General features: G+C 37.5%; 1 long non-coding RNA gene across 1 annotated transcript in view; it reads left to right on the forward strand.

Annotated features, from left to right (window-relative positions):
* The window catches only part of LOC115512264, a 112948-nt gene extending 110174 nt beyond the window's left edge, over window positions 1-2774 (forward strand). The window contains exons 4-5 of the long non-coding RNA XR_003968353.1: window positions 733-842; window positions 1433-2774. This is a non-coding gene — a long non-coding RNA (uncharacterized LOC115512264). The remainder of the gene's footprint in view (window positions 1-732; window positions 843-1432) is intronic.
* The last annotated feature ends 14035 nt before the right edge of the window (window positions 2775-16809 follow it).

Here is a 16809-nt window from a genome sequence, read left to right on the forward strand (position 1 = left end):
TACAGCTGTGTGTTTCTATTCCACTTCTGGTCCATAAAGATTCTTATCTTGTTTATGGATACTTCTTTTGATGTTTTAAAATTATTTTACCTATCACTGCCCTGTGCTTAGCCTGGAAAGAGTGCTTGGTGAAACAGTGCCACTCTTTCTCCTCAAATGATCTTAATGGTTTTAAATATCAAGTTCTCATGTGAAGCCAATAATTTGCTAATACTATGATAGAAAAAATATGATTCAGGATCCAAATCAGGATTTCTCAACCTGCATCATTGATATTTTGGATCAAATATTTCCTCGGGTGGGGTGAGGGTGTATTGTACATTGTAAGATGTTCAATAGCATCCCTGGCCTCTAGAGTCCAGGAGCCACCCATATAAACATAAGTTCTGACAATCACAAATTTCTCCGGCCATTGACGAATTCCTTTGGGGAAGGGGACAAAATTCACTACCAGTTGAGAATCAATGACCTAAAGGTAACTCCAAAAGAAGAATGAAGAAAATTCCCTGAAAAAATTATTCATGTAATTATTAAGTATAAAGTCTCTTTAGGTCATTATTTGAGGGTGTGCAGATTTGTATTATAGATCAGGTATGCATGTGTGTGCATGTTTACTGAAAAAAAAATGTTATATCACTATTTCATTAAGTATTTTACAAAGAGAATGAGCACTAACCATTCAGGACACTGCGTGTGAGGTACCTTATGTCAGTGTCGTTCTGTTCTCATTAGGGTGGACAGCTCATCTCCCTTTGCCTGAGACTTTCCAGTTGCAGCACTGACTGTCTTTATCCCAGGAAAGGCCTCAGTGCCAGGTCCTGAGGTGGTTGGTCACCCTACAGGTAAGTTGAGCAACACTCCCAGTTTATGCTTTGTGGAAAGTCCACATTATCCCTAAGAATTCTGTTAAATCCTAAGGAAAAGCTATTTCTCTAGCCACTTCTTGTTCCTATTCCCTGCTCTTCCTGGATTCTTTTTTTAATCCTGAATCTTGAGTCTCTTCATTCATCTTCTTGCTGGCAGTTAAACAAATATGGACTTTATATTCTTTCTTCTATTTCAAAATAAAAGACAAGGAAAATATTCAAAAGGTCTTCTGTGTGTGGCATAATCTACCAAAGATTTTAGAGATTACGATATCACAGAAACATTGACTAAAATAGGATGTCATATATTCTGGATTATATAACTTCCAGAGCAAATCCACAGTACTGCACATCCACCGTGGCTCACACACCTTCTCTTTTCTCTCCCCCTTTTCCTGCTTATTCTTGACCAGAGTAGGTTAGCTCTTGGATTTATTTCCCTCACTTTAGGAGCTCATCTCTTTTTTCAGTAACTTTATCAATGTTTGTTTCTATGCATAGACAGTTATCTTTCTCGGATGAATTCTGGAATGTTTAGTAAGATAATGTTTCTTTGACCCTATCAGACACGGGATGGGGATTTGGAGGAGAAAGAAGAATGTGTCCTATCTGGGAGGTTGCAGAAGACTTTCTTGCCATGAGAGGAGACAGGAAAAGAAAAAGCATGGCAATGAGGTGATGCTGGGCTATTTGGGGGACCAGCAAGTATGGCTCTAGAGAAGAATCTGTGGGAAAAGATAAATTAAGAAGATTAGACTGGGAGTACATTAGGGAGAAGCTTAAATGCCCAGATACAGACATGGAAATTTATCTCATAGGAAGTAAGAAGCCATCAAATGATTTCAAGCAATGGAGTGATGTAATTTGAGTGAAACCTTATCTATTAAGCCATCAAACGATTATTTTCCCTTTTAATTATTTCAGTCCTATGTTACTTTCTCATTCATTAACCAAAAATATCTTAATATTTAACTTTATAATCACACAAAAGTCTCCATTTTAGGGACCACGTTGCACCTTCTTGTCTCTTTTCATTATCTAGAGTAGTTTTAAACTAACAGGAATGACAAATTAAGCTTCTTAATGATTTTTATGAATTAATATTATCGGAATACTTACTGTCCAATATATTGTGTATTTTTATTTGAAAAAGTGCTGTTGTTAGACACCCTTCAAAAAAGGTAACATAATGAAAGATTTCTAAAGTGGTAATACCACTTTAGTTATTTTTTTTTCCTCCGTAGATAAGCAGATATTTTTTCCCAGTGTAAATAAAATAAATACTAAGGGTGGGATATTTCAAAAAGTTTATATTTGATCTGCTCTTAAGCTTTTAGGGGTGATATTTGGTGACATTTTAGATTCTTCCTTACTATGTCAGATGGGACTTCATTCAGAAAATAATCAAAACCACTTTCTGTCTATAAATCCCCAAGTGTGCTGAGGAAAAGTTATCTTCAGTCTGTTGAATCATCAGTGAATAAAGGCTATTGTTTCTCTCTGATTTTAGTTCTTTGCTGGTGCTGAAATGAGAATAGTCCTTGCTGGTTTTATATCATCAGTACATCTATAACACACATACATGCACACACTCAAAAATAAGTGAGTATTTTTATATTCTTGCTACTTTTAGTCTCTTTTCTGTTCTTTGTTCATTTACATACATATTTTTCAGTTCAATCTCCAGAAATACACTCATTTGTCAGCTGAATTTGTCAGATGACTATTACTGAGGAACCAGTATTTTCCATTTGTATTATACTTTTCCTTGTAATAAATGAGACAGAATAAGGTTAAAAATATAATACTGCAAAATGTACTCACAAGTTGACTAAGGACCCAGACCTGTATCTGTGTACCTCATTCTTCTGTGTAAAAACCCATTAATAAATTTCTATTTAAGTGAAGGTCGGCTGAGAATGAAAATGACACATTGTGTGTTGTTCTTGTGTCACTAAACTACACAGACATTACTATAATTACTCATACTTTATTTTTGCATGTTAAGCCTTTTTTTTTGTAAACTTTGGTTCGTTTTAATAGGTAAAAGAGGAAGAATTTTAAAATATTTCCATTACTTCACCAATATAATCACCATGCATTCGCAAGCTAAAAGCTAAAAGCAATAAAGCAATGTTTATTCAAGCTAAAGCCATAAAATTATGACCAACAAGTATAAATATGTGTGGCAAGGTGCTTGAGATAGTAATTATCTCCATCTTTTTAATGTTGTTTAATGCAAGTCTAACTAATAGGGCAATAAGAATTATCCTGAATGCTAGCAGGTTTGTTTCATAAACCGGTTCATGGGGGTGCCTGGATGGCTCAGTCGGTTAAGCATCTGACTCTTGGTTTCAGCACAGGTAATGATCTCACGATTCGTGATAGTGTGGAGCCTGCTTGGGATTCTCTCTCTCCCTTCCTCCCTCTCTCCCTCTCTCGCCCTCTCTCTCTCCCTCTCCCCCTGCTCATGTTGTCTCTGTCCCTCTCAAAATAAATAAAAACTTAAAAATATAAATAAGTAAACTGGTTTACGATCAGGCTAAAATCTTTACTCCACTCATACTCTGTCTCTCTCTCAAAAATAAATAAAGGTTAATAAAAAAAATTTTAAGGAAAAAAAAATATCTTTACCTTCTAAGAATACTCAGAGCCATTTAATTTGCTATTTCTGAAGAGTTGGGTCTTAGGAGAAAAAGACTGAAATCCTGATGAATCACCTGTACCCACACCCACCTGTAGGACAGGATTTAGTCATGGTTCCATCCAGGCCTGGATCGTTTCTTCAACATCTGCTTCAGTTCTGTCCTTGGTGTGTTAGCATCATCTTCAGATTGGTTTCCACTACTGTTGGAAGACAGATACTAGCAGCCATTGAAGGCAATATGGTTCACATCTAAGAAGAGAGCAACATTTATTCCTGTAAGTACTATAATCCTAAAATCCACGCTGATTGGACTGTCCCCAAGTCATTCCCTATGATCAAGCAATTGTTATGTACTAACTTGCTAGCCCTGATCAATCTGAACCTTTGTGGCAAGTTAGACAGGAACCCCTTGTCTGTCTTAGATAAACACCCCAGTGCTAAGTGTTAAGCTAACTTCACAAAAATAAATAAATAAATAAATAAATAAATAAATAAAGCTGCAATATAGTAGAATAGGGATAGAGTAGATGTTGATGAGAAAAGTCACAATGACTTCTGCCACAGATGAGCTCCCTGGATACAAATCCTGAGAGGGGGTTTGGTATTCCTGGCGTTTATTAGGGGGTACCTTTGGATGAACACCTGTGGAGGAAGGAAGAGAAGATAAGGAATGGGCAGAGCAGCAGGACCAATAAGTTTCACCGACCCTCTTAAGAGTTCTCAAGCCAGAATGTTTCTTCAGAGTTGTTCTCAGCTCCGTCAAAATGGCCAGGCATTTGCTTTTCCATACAAATCGTTGGACGTGCTATCCAGGAAGGACGTGTGACTTTGGTGCTTCTCGGCAGGTAAGGCAATTCCTAAAGGGTATGAAAGCTTAAGGCACCTGGTGACAGGATCCCCAGCAGCTGAGCCAACAAGTTCTTCATATCATGATACCTGCCACATTCACTACAGGCCCTACAATGTAACATGCAAAATGTTCGTGAATATCCCGTGTGAACTGGTTGAACTCTGAAATTGAATCATGTTGCAAGTTGACAATGGAGTTCAAAGATTGGTTTGATTAATTCTATGCTTTTCCATCTACTCGGAGTTAGACTGAAACAAAATGTAACTTTTTTCTTTCCTAATTACTCCATATTAGTCTCAAATCCCGAAGAAGCAGAACACAGGGTAAAAATTCTTTGGAAATATCAATCTACTTCACATTTACCTTTATAAACCAAATGCAGGGTTTTGGGTTACTAGCTCAGTTACACAGCAGCATAAAATCACCCTCCCTCATCCTAATAAAATGGACAAATAGTTTTTACGTGGAGAGAGGAAGAAAAAGGATAAAAAATCCTTCACTACCTCTCTCTCTCTGCCCCTCCTTCTCTCACGCTGTCTCTCTGTCTCAAAAAATAAATTAAAAAAAAAAAAAAAAACCTTTAAAAAAATTCCTTCACAAACAGCCACCAAATAAGGAAATGTGAACAAATGAAATCCATATACCTCAAAAAGCAAAGCTAAAGAAAGAAACAGAGGATTCTGATGTGACAGGTGGTAAAGTCTAGGTCCCTGAGCCAGCTTCCTTGCTCACAGATCAACCATGAAAAAAGAAAATGACTTTACAAAATTCTCTGAACTCTCATTAAAACCTTCCATTTGGAAAAATGTGGACTGAGCAGAAGTAGATAAGCCTTTTGATTTTTTCCCTCTACTATTCTATATAGTTTGATTTTTTTAAATAATAGGCAAGCATATATTATTTTTATTTAAATAGGGGTTATTTTGTGAAAAAAATCAAAATAAGAAATAAAAAATTAGCTCATGTCACATAAACAGTACCTACTTTAAAACATCAGGATAATACATGGGAATCTGTGAGTTGAACTTGGCCAATGTCCTTTTTGCTCATCATATCCTCAATAGACATACTCCCAAAAAAGAGCTGTTTGATTTTTTAAAAATAATAAGAGTTATACTACGTCAATTTTCTATATTATTTTATTCTAAAGAGATGAGACTATCTCTTATATTACCTTGCCTATTTGTGTTATTTAAGCAGTGTACATTGAAAAAATTACTCTTCTCTTCCTAAGCCCTTTATATTATACTTTTTTTCTATATGTTTATAGTGTAGGTATTATTAGTGACAAATGAAAATCATGTATTTGTTGTGTCAGTCAATAATGGATGCCCCATAGGAAACTAATAGTTGGGGTCACCCCTAGGGACACCTCCTTAGGAGCCATTATGTATTTCTAAAGCCTAACTTTCATGTTTCAAAATAATGGTCGTAGAAGGCTGCCTTCTCAGTGCACATCTCAGGGATACAAGAATATTGAAGTTCAGGAGATGATTCTTTCCCTCTACTCTTCCTCTTGCCTCCCACCGTACTTTAAGTGGTTGAACTTAAGAAAGAAAGAAGTGGAGAGGGGGAGGAGAGAGGAGAGCAAAAAAATATTTGGCTAAAAGGAAAAGAAGGAATGCATATAAGTAAACTCAGTCCTTAAAGACCATTCTATGTTAATATCACCCAACTGTCATCATTGGCTCTGTGTGGGGGTGCCAAGAGACCTGAATTGTAGTTGCAAATGTACCACGCATTAGTCAGGATTCTCCAGAGAAACAGAAAAAATAGGATATATATATACAGCTATATAGAAAAGGGAATTTCTTATAGAAATGGGCTCACATGCTTATGGAGAACAAGAAGTCCCACAGTCTGCCACCTGCAAGCTGGAGAACAGGAAAAGTTACTGGTATAATTCAGGCTGAATCGGAAAGCCTAAAATTCAAGTGCTTATGGTGTAAGTCCTGGTCAGAGTATAAAAGCCCAAATCCCAGGAGCTCTGACATCCCAGAGCAGAAGAAGGTGGGTATCTGAGCTCGAGCAGAGAGAATTTGCCTTTCCTTCTTGGCCTTTTTGATCTATTCAGGCCCTTGACAGATTCAATGATGCTCAATGCCTTGGTGAGGGTGATCTTCTTTACTCAGTTGCCAGATTCAAAGGCTACTCTCTTCCAGAAACACCTTCACAGATACACTCAGAAGTGTTTTACCAGTTAAATGGACATGTCTTAGTCCAGTCAAATTGACATATAGAATTCATCATCACATATCTTGGCAATCTTCTTGGTCTTTTCATACTTCATGTTTATCATTGGTGATAGATTGACTGGTATTCTTTTTTTTTTTTTTTTTTAATTCTCAAATTAGCTAACATACAGTGTAGTTTGGGTTTCAAGAATAGATTCTCATGATTCATCACTTACATACAACATCCAGTGCTCATCCCAACAAGTGCCCTCCTTAATGCCCATCACCCATTCCCCCCCATCAACCCTCAGTTTGTTAAGGACTGGTATTCTTAGGGTTAATAAGAGAATTGATTATGTAAAAACACTTTACAAATGGTAGCATACTATAAAACATAAGTGAAACTGGATGCCCCAGTTGTATCCAGCCTCAACTAATTTAGACTCAGTTTGCCAGATCAGAGGGATGATGACTATTCCACGTGTTATTGTACAGAAGGTATTTTATTTTCAGGCTAAAGAAGAAAAGAGGGGTGTGTGTGTGTGTGTGTGTGTGTGTGTGTGTCCAGCACTGGGGCTAGTCGGGGAAAGGAAGAAAAAGCAGAAGAATTGAGTGAATAACTTGGTGTCTGTTCCCATTCAGTCTGTGCAGAGACTACCCTTAGTGGGGTAGAGATTAAATCAAATAACTGAAGAAGGTGTTCACATGAAGTTCTGTGCATTTCTAAGTGCTAGCATGGTTCCTTGTTTCAAGTGAAAAAAATGTGACAGGATTCAGGAGAAGACTCACTCTGTTTTCCCAGCCCACCATAGATTTCCCACAAGTGTTGAGGGCCAAACTCAGCCAGCAGAAAACAACTGTTAAGCCAAGTGGGAGTGGCAGACAGATGATGGCACCTGGTATACCAACACTCCCATGCAAGATACTAGTGGAAGTGGAAACCCACCTGCAAAATGGTCTGCAGAGAGCAGACTTCCTCAAGGAAGCTGAAGAAAAGAATATGGACACAATTGCTTCTGAGTTATAAAAAATCTCCCAATGCCTGAGGGTTTGCATCACCAAATGTCTAAAACTGGAGAACTTTAGGTATGGATTTTAATATTTGTGCCCTCAGGTGGGTGAAGCTTGATAATTTATTTAGAATGCCATATATAGGTAGCACCTGTGTAACAAAATGTCCATGTCATATGCTCATTTATAATAAAATTTTATTTTATGGATTTAGTCTCTTATGGAACATAGAACATCAACAACATAAATTAATCTGTGTAAAGAATGACATATCTTACTGTACCTGGCCCATCCCATACAACTGAAATACTGCCCTGCATAATTTCAAACTCCTAAATTCCAACCCAAACTCCTAAAATCAGGGGTTTCAAATTTTGAAGCCATGAAACCCTTTCTTCAAATGAAATCTCTTAAATCCCAATAGAAGCACCAACTGACAACCAACATAATGAGCAAAGAAAATATCGTTACCTTTACACCTGACACTGGAATTTTTCTTTTCCTTTTTTTTTTTTATTTGTGTGTTTCTTTTGAGAGAGGGAGTGCAGCAGAGGAGGGGCAGAAAGAGAGGGGGAGAGAGACAATCCCAAGCAGGCTCCACACTGATTGTGCAGAGCCTGATGCGGTGCTTGAACGCGTGAACTGTGAGATCATGACCTGAGCTGAAATCAAGAGTCAGATGCTTAACTGACTGAGCCACCCAGGTGCCCTTGGAATTTATCTCACAGAGATAAATGTTTTACTGAGAAATCCCCTTGCCCCTACAGAAGGATTGTATGTTGGCTACAGCACAGCATAAACATAAAGGAAGAAAGAAGAGGTGTATGTTCCTAGGATAATCTGGGGAAGAAAAAAGAAGAGGGAGACCTACTGTAGTCATAAATGCTTGTGTTCTGTGTGTTGGTTTCAAATGTAAAAATCAGTGAATGTTACCATGGCATGGAGGTCAGAAACAACGTACAGAGAGCATACTCTCAGCCACATTCAAGAGTCAAGACATGCAGATGGCCCTTGGGATTTTCAAAAATGTTTAACAGGTTTTAAATGACCCAACATCTATTGATTTGGTGTGGGCTTGGGCCAATTTTAGTTGAATTTCACATGGCAGGTAGGCCTAAGCTAACATTCCAAATGCCTTAATGAAAGCTGAATTGTCTCTTAGAAATGTATGTGGGAGCATAGGTATCCATACAGTGGTCAGGCTCTGTCCATTTGGGAACTCCTGGACCATCTTCATAGATCTCCCAAGGAAAACAGTGTGAAAATAAATTAACTAAATGATCTTCAGAGTGATTTGTAAAAGAAAGAATCAGACTGAATTTTATAGGCTTAGTATATAGACTTATTTCTATGCTGTGTTCCTTTGTTGTAGTTTATGCCAAATTCAAGAAATGTGCTCTTAGGCTGTTCCCCCCACCCATGAACATATTTAAACTGAATGAAATCTAGTATAACATCCATCACTTTTCTGTCCCTTCATCTTTTCCTGTCCTAAGGCTATGCAGGGAAGTACTATAGTTACCAAGAACTGTAACAGACCTAACCATTTTCCTACAGATGTGCAGAACTAGTCTTTAATCAGACTTGCAAACTTTCCCTGTTGAAGAACTTATTCACTCAGTCATCACTTTAAGTGGTGGCTAGGTTCAAGATACAACGGGAAAGGCAGGAAATGACATGGCTTTACCTTTGATAAGTTTCCAGTCTAGTGAGGATGAAAAGCAAAAAGAAAAAAAAATCTATTATAACATGATGTGATACATATTACAAAATAGGTATAAAATACTGTGAAAACACGGTGGGGAAAAAAAAGAAACAACAACACCACAAAAAGTTATGAAGTCTGTTTGAAAAAGTTGTCACCTGCCAGAAGCAAAGTTCCAGATCAGTCTCAAAGGATGAGTGGGAGTTAGTCATGCAGAGAAAAGAGAAAGAGATGATTGGGGGGGAGAGGAAGGTATACATGGTCTAGACAGAGAAACAAACATGAACAGGGCATGGAGAAGTAATTAACCCTGCATGTTATCCTTTCAATTGCAGTTGACCAGGCTTTCAAGTGAGGAAAACAATAAGGCCCAATTGACAAGTCTTTATTATTTTTACTAATAAAACCAAATAAAATGTGTCAACCTTTTTGTTGTAACTGTTAAATCTTTATATTGTTTTCCTCTGGCGAACACAACACACCGTCTCATTACATTTTCTTACTGTAGTCTCAGGGACAACTTTTGGACTTAAGTGGATCTCCTATTGAAATTGTGCTAATTCTGGGGATGCCTGGGTAGCTCAGTTGGTTAAGTGTACAACTTTGGCTCAGGTCATGATCTTGTGGTTTATAAGTTCAAGTCCCGAGGAGGGGTCTGTGCTGACAGCTCAGAGCCTGGAGCCTGCTTCGGAATCTCTGTCTCCCTCTCTGCCCCTCCCCCATTCTCTCTCTCTCTCTCTCTCTCTCTCTGTCTCTCTCTCTCTCTTTCTCAAAACAGGATAAACATTAACAAATTTTTTAATAGAAATTGTGCCAACTCTGGCCAGCAAACAGCGATAGAATACATGACAACAGAAATTTGACATTGTGAAGTTTTCAGGCTACATTCAAGAGAAGTGGCATAAATCAAGTCAGGTTTTAACGTGCTTATACAAAGTGAGCCTTCAACCATTTAAAATTTCACTCATCATCACTAATTATAATTCTATACGTTTTTGAAGGCTTTATAGTTCAACCCTAGCATTTTGCTCAAGGCTGACACTTGGGCTTTCTCTTCAAAACTTCATAAGAATTAGAATCAGGTAAAACCAGTTTAGCAGATCTTGTAGAGGGTGAGTTACAATCTCTAACACTATCCCATACTCCAAACACTTACCCCCAAATTGATGGGTGCTGCTGCTGGAATGTCAACATTCTCAGAAATACTGTCAACAAAAGCAAGGCTGGTCTCCAAAATTTTCAAAACAAGTAACTGAATAAGGTACTATTTTGAAACATGACTTCTTTATAGCTGATTTTGGAATTATTGACCACATGTAATTTTATTTATCTGGACTCTTTCAAAAAGAAAAACTCCCAGAGCCTTGTGCATTGATAATGTTTCAATTTTTTTTTTCTTAAATAGTAGGTCATGAAAAATTTTGAGGGCAGTGGAATTGCCTGGAAAGTCATATAAAATTATAATCATTTGTAACTCTAACAGTCAAAGAAAAAGAGTATTCATAAAAAACCCACAGGCAATCATGAAATTAAAAACTGGAAGAACATAAGGCATTTTGTTTTCATTTCAAAGTGCCGATAAAAAGTGGCCCTTCAGAAGACTGAGTAACCTTAAATATATCATCACAGAAGCATAGAATTTTAATGTTTGGACGGACTTCAGACATCATCCACACCAACCTCTTTATTTGATATATGAGTAACTCAGGTCGATAAAAAAATAAATGGCAAGCCTAAATTCACCAGGAGAGCAGCAATTAGGTAATAGAGCTCTTGACTATTAGCATTTGATTTTTTATAGACATTACATAGAGGTATACCTTTCGGAAATATTAAACTATATGTTTTTTTTCACCTGTCTTATCTTTTTTAACTAAGGAACTCCATTCAGATCGAAAGACACGAGGCCCCCCTGTCTTGGCAGAATCAAAGTCTAAGGGAAGCAACGTCTAGTTTTTCACTCAAAAGCTACGGTCCAGATGAAAGAAAAGACTAGGTCACAGAATATTACATATTTAGTGTGAATCAGTTACTTATTCCCCATTCCCTCTGCTGTCCTTATATATAAAGAGAAAAACATCCTTCAAGAAGAGAGAGAGAAAAGTGAGCATCACAGAGAGGACAATTAAAAAAGTGGGCTTTGTCAGTGTACATTCCAAAAGAAAGATGACCAATGAGCAGACAAGTTGGTGACTGTAAGGCAAAGAGGATCAGATGCCCACTCACAGGGAAGCAGTAGACTTGAAGGAGCTTCCTGGGTGAAAGGGCAAAAGCAGCTACTGAGAGTATTGCAGAAAGTCACTGCATCACTCCAGGGATGGAGCCCAGTGACGAGCTCCAACACAGCACAGAACTTTGGGATTACCAGTTAACTGAATGGTGGTAAATTAGGAACATTGAACACCTGCCACCCAGGAAAAAAAAAAAAAAAAAAAAAAACAACAGTGATTCTTTTTGATTAACAACAAAAAAAAGATTCATGTTCTCATTGTGGGTTTGCAGTTTCTGACTACAGGGTCTTAGTCAAAAACTCTTTCCCAGGATTTAAAAACTATATAATCTACCAGCACAGGTACTACTTCATAGCAAAGGAAGTGCAGATGTGAACTTGTTCACGGGATTTACTAGTTTTATTGCATACTATACCACCCAGAAGTCTCTGGCCTGATAAAATGACAGAAAGAGGTGGAGAAAATACAGCTGAAGCACCAGCTTAGAGAAGGTAACCTGACAGGATTTGGTGCCATCTTCCAGGATGCAGTGCATACTCTAAATCAATGACTTTTATATGCTTCTGTGTCTCCAACGGGTGGAATACTTGGATCCAGAATCTAAGTGGTGGAAAGAGGAAATACTTAGGTGCTATCACTGCTAGTGACATTATTGGGAAATTGGTACTTTCCATTCCTGCAACTCTGAACCACTAGGGTTTAGAAGTCCTGGTTCCCAACAGGAAAACACTTCAGTCAGGAGACGCAAAGAGTTCCATTTGAGTATAAAGACCAGTTGCAACTGGGTCACTTTGGGCTCCATGCATTGAGAGTCCAGGAATCAGGGGTGACTGAGTGGCTCAGTCAGTTAGGCATCTGACTCTTGATTTTGGCTCAAATCATGATCTCACAATTCATGAGATCTAGCCCCATGTCAGGCTTTGCACTAACATCACAAAGCCTGCTAGGGATAGTCTCTCTACCTCTCTTTCTGCCCCTCCCCTGGCCGTGCTATCTCTGTCTCTCTCAAAATAAATAAATAAACTTAAAAAAAAGAGAGAGATTTGGGGTGCCTGGGTAGCTCAGTCGGTTAAGTGTCAGACCTCAGCTCAGGTCATGATCTCCCGTTCTGTGAATTCAAGCCCCACGTTGGGATCTGTGCTAATGGCTCAGAACCTGGAGCCTGCTTGGGATTCTGTATCTCCCTATCTCTCTGCCCACTCTCCCCCCCAAAATAAATAAAACATTCAAAAAGAGAGAGAATTCAGGAATCAGAAAAAAGACTTAACATCTTGGAAAGGATGGTTGATCCTTACCACCATGTAGGGCTTCTGTTACACAAGGGGACCAGTGTAATAGCTGTTTCAACCAAGATACTTGAGTATCTTTTTGGTATCTGTGTGCAAATTTTATGGTAAACAGAAAAAAAAAATGTAACCGTAATGGCTGAGCTAGTCTGTATAGGGCTCAGACTTTTTAGGAAATGAGATCTGTGTTATATCACTAAGGAAGCCACCACGAACAGTAGAGAAAGTAGCTTAAGATCAAAGAAATCTAAAAAAGATAGTACAGAGGGGAAACTGTATCATGTGTGGCCCAGAGACCAACGGCAGTGGTAAAAGTTACAGTTCTTCTCACTAATTTCCCAGGATTAAAAGCCCAAAAAAAGCTGAAGAGAAACATTCCTAAATTTCACACAAAGTTGTGATTCTGAGTGGTGCAAGGAGTGGACTATGGTGCATGCTGTGACTGTCACCTAGTTCTCTCTTCTAGAACAAAAAAACTTAATTTTCCATGTTCTCGGGGGGCTTTATGCAGAGATCCCTCAACTGCCAGCCTTCTTCTGGAGGTGCTTTGTTAAAGAGAGCTGCCTTACCGAAGGGCAAACTCTCTTTTCCAAGCAGCTCACAATCAGCATGGGAGTGTAAAGCCCAAATCCCTCACCCCAGCTCACTGAAACTCTGAAGGACCACTGAAGTTTTAGATCTCTCCTTGAGATAGGCTGAGGCCTTTGTTGAGACTGCAGCACAGTCCCCCTCCTCCTTTGCTCAATCCTGCTTCCTCCCCTTCCTTTCCTAGGTGTTATTCCAGGAGCACTCCTTAATAACTCTGCTGTATAATCACTTCCATCTCAGAATTTGTTTCTGGAGGACTCAACCTCCAATAGATACTTAACTACAGAATAGAAAAACCTGGCCAGTCTCAGAGAAATAGGAAAAAAAAATTTTTTTTTAATGGAACATAAATGTAGGAAATCTACTAGCCTAAGCAGGTAGAGTAACCAAAGAATTAAGTCAAGCAGGGAATTATTCCTGTACATTATAAAAGTTTGACATTTATACCAAGGGGAGATTTTATTTAAAATCTAAGAATAAAAATAGGAAAGAAACATTTCTCCATCTTGTTCCTTCTTTTTAAATTGAATAAGAATTTATTGGGAGTGTTGGGAAAATAAGAGTTATATCTCACACCCGATTGCTTCTACATTCATCTAACTGTCTGTCTGAGAGTCCTTTTATGGAACAAAATAAAACACCAATTCTGTGTTGCCCCAACAGGCAAAGGAATGCAAAATCCAACACTCTGGTATTAAAAAATAATTAGAAATAGTTTCAGTTACTTTCCCTAAGCATTGTGTGTATGATTTAGGAAAAAAAAAAAAAAAAAGATCTTATCTTGAGGCACTGTTAAATGTATAAGCATAATAGATTTTCAATTTTTTTCTGTAGGTAAAAATAATTCTAACTATCCTACAGAAAGTCCTCATGTGATGAATATTGATTTCAACTAAGCAATAATCATCTGATCTGTAGAGAAGTGGCCATCTTGCATTCTCATGAATGCTCTAACGTTTATTTTAGATTGCATTTGGATTCTAATGAAATAAATTATAAAACACTAATATGGAAAACTGAGTTTATTTTTTTCTAAAAAGTTCATTTGTTTGGACAAAAAAATAAGTACTTTACAATTCAGCTAGTCCAAAGTTTTACTGTAAACTATAGACTAAAATGTAAAAAGAAATTTCTTGTTATTTGCCATTTGATATTCAAAATTGTTTTGCCAATATAGTAAAATTTGTTTTATTAAAAAGTTAGATGAAGCAGAAATGTATAAAGTGATTAAGAATTTAATTAGCTTCCCATGTGAGAATCTGAGAAAAATGCCATCTGAAATTTGATTGCAAATTTCCTTTGGCATGTTAAGAGAAGTCACACACAAAATAAATGACATTATTTAGTATGTGGGAATTTGCATCCACAGTGTCCAAGCACAGGAGACATATCTGTATGATCTTTTATATTTCTGGTCTTCCAGAAATATGATGCGTAGACTTTGGTAGAGATACTATAAGGGTGACAAATAAAAATTGTTGTATAGTATACACTTACACGTCCACAAACATTGTATAAGAATTCCCATTGCTCCATATTCTCTCCAACACTACTTTTTTTCAAGTTTTTATTTAAATTCCGGCTAGTTAACATACAGTCCAGTATTGGTTTCAGGTGTAGAACTTGGTGATTCATCACTTATATTGCAACACGATTTATTGTCAGTTTTTAACTTTGTCAATTTGGTGGTAGAGAATCATAACTATGTTTTATATTTTTGTTTCTCCTTATACTGAGATTGTACATATTTTTGTTTGATTTCATTCATATTTTATCTTTTGTTGAATACCTTTTTCTTGTCTTTTTCCATTTTTTCTGTTGTTTAACTTTTTAATTATAGGATAGGAATTTTTATGTAGGCTGCTACTATTTCTTTTTTCTTTTTCTTTTTTTGTTTTTGTTATATGTGGCTTGTCTTTACACTATTTCCTTGATAGCTTTATTTGATGATAAGAAATATTTTATTTTAAAAATAATTTTAAATTTACAGAAAAGTTACAAGGATAATGCACTGACTCCTCTGTATGTTTATCTATTTTTTTCTTTAATTACTCTCTATATCGATACACATATTACTAGCATTATTATTATTGCCAAAACATCTGTAGTTGCAAAGCTGTGTAAAACATAACACTGGGGTAGATCATTCACATCAATACAGTGAAAATAGTGCCTCTTCTTGAAGCGAAGTTCAGTGTTGCTGAGTATGTTATTTTCCTTCCCATGTAGACCGTTGTCTAGATTAGTAACTGTTTATTCTGGTGCAACAGAAAAACAGGATCTGATGCAATGCCAGCCTATAATCTAATGGGGAATTTGTACCCATTCACAGCCATGGGTCTACTGCAATACTCAGAGGAACAGCTGGAGGCAGGGCGCCCGTCCTGAGAAAGACTCCTTGTGACATAGGCCAAAGGAGAGGAGCAAACAGCCACTGTGGGAAAGGCACAGTGCCTACATCTTTGTCTATTTCTGCTGTGGAACAAAGGCCTTCAGCCACTGGACGAAAGTCAAAACACAGTCCCTTAGAACTCTAGTGAAAACAATCACAGGGGGAGGAAGGAGTAAAATACTCTAAATCCCTGAGGAGGGGCAGGAGTATATGTTGGGCCAAGACTTGCTGCCTGGGGCAGAATCACTGAGAAGGTCAACACTCAAGGGTATACAGTATCTAAGATTCAAGTTAATCCAAACAACAGAAAACAACTCCTCTACCACCACCACACATACAAACTCTCCATCACCCACATAGCAAGTGCCAAATATCAAGTAACAGTGATTTATACTGGGAGAGGCAAAAGAACACGGAGAGAAATCCTCTCGGAGGCAGGCCCAGTGCAAAAGGAAGACTGAGAGCAGTGAGTGGAAGAAACATAAAGGAAATACCTCAGGACACCAGCCCCATGTCAAATTAAGGTAGTGCTGGAGGCATCTGTAGTGTGTGGTGCACTGAGGAAACCATAGAAACCAACGAACAAAACAAACAAACCCAGCTCAACTATTAATTAGGATACCTACATACTCCAGTAATGTCCACAAAAGAAAAGGGGTACCCACGTCTGGGCATAAAAGTTTTCTATCTCCATCTCTACTGTCCTGCATACAATGTCTGGTTTCATCAAAAAATCACAAGATGGGCAAAGAAGCATGCAAAAACCAACCAAACAAACAAAAAACTAAATAAAACGTTGTTGAGAGGCAAAACAATCATCAGGAACAGATTCACTTATGTCACAAATACATAGATCCTGGAATCGTCAGACACCTATTTAAAATAATTATTGTTAACATGTTAAGGCTCTAGTAGAAAAAGTGAATAATATGGATCAGTGGGTAATTTCAGCAAAGATATGGAAACTCCAAGAAAGGATCAAATGAAAATGCTAGAACAAGAAAAAAAACAGAATAAAAATAAGAAATGCCTTTGATGGCATATCAGTAGATTGGCATA

The sequence above is a fragment of the Lynx canadensis genome, chromosome B1, assembly GCF_007474595.2.
Source record: "Lynx canadensis isolate LIC74 chromosome B1, mLynCan4.pri.v2, whole genome shotgun sequence".
Classification (NCBI taxonomy): Eukaryota; Metazoa; Chordata; class Mammalia; order Carnivora; family Felidae; genus Lynx; species Lynx canadensis.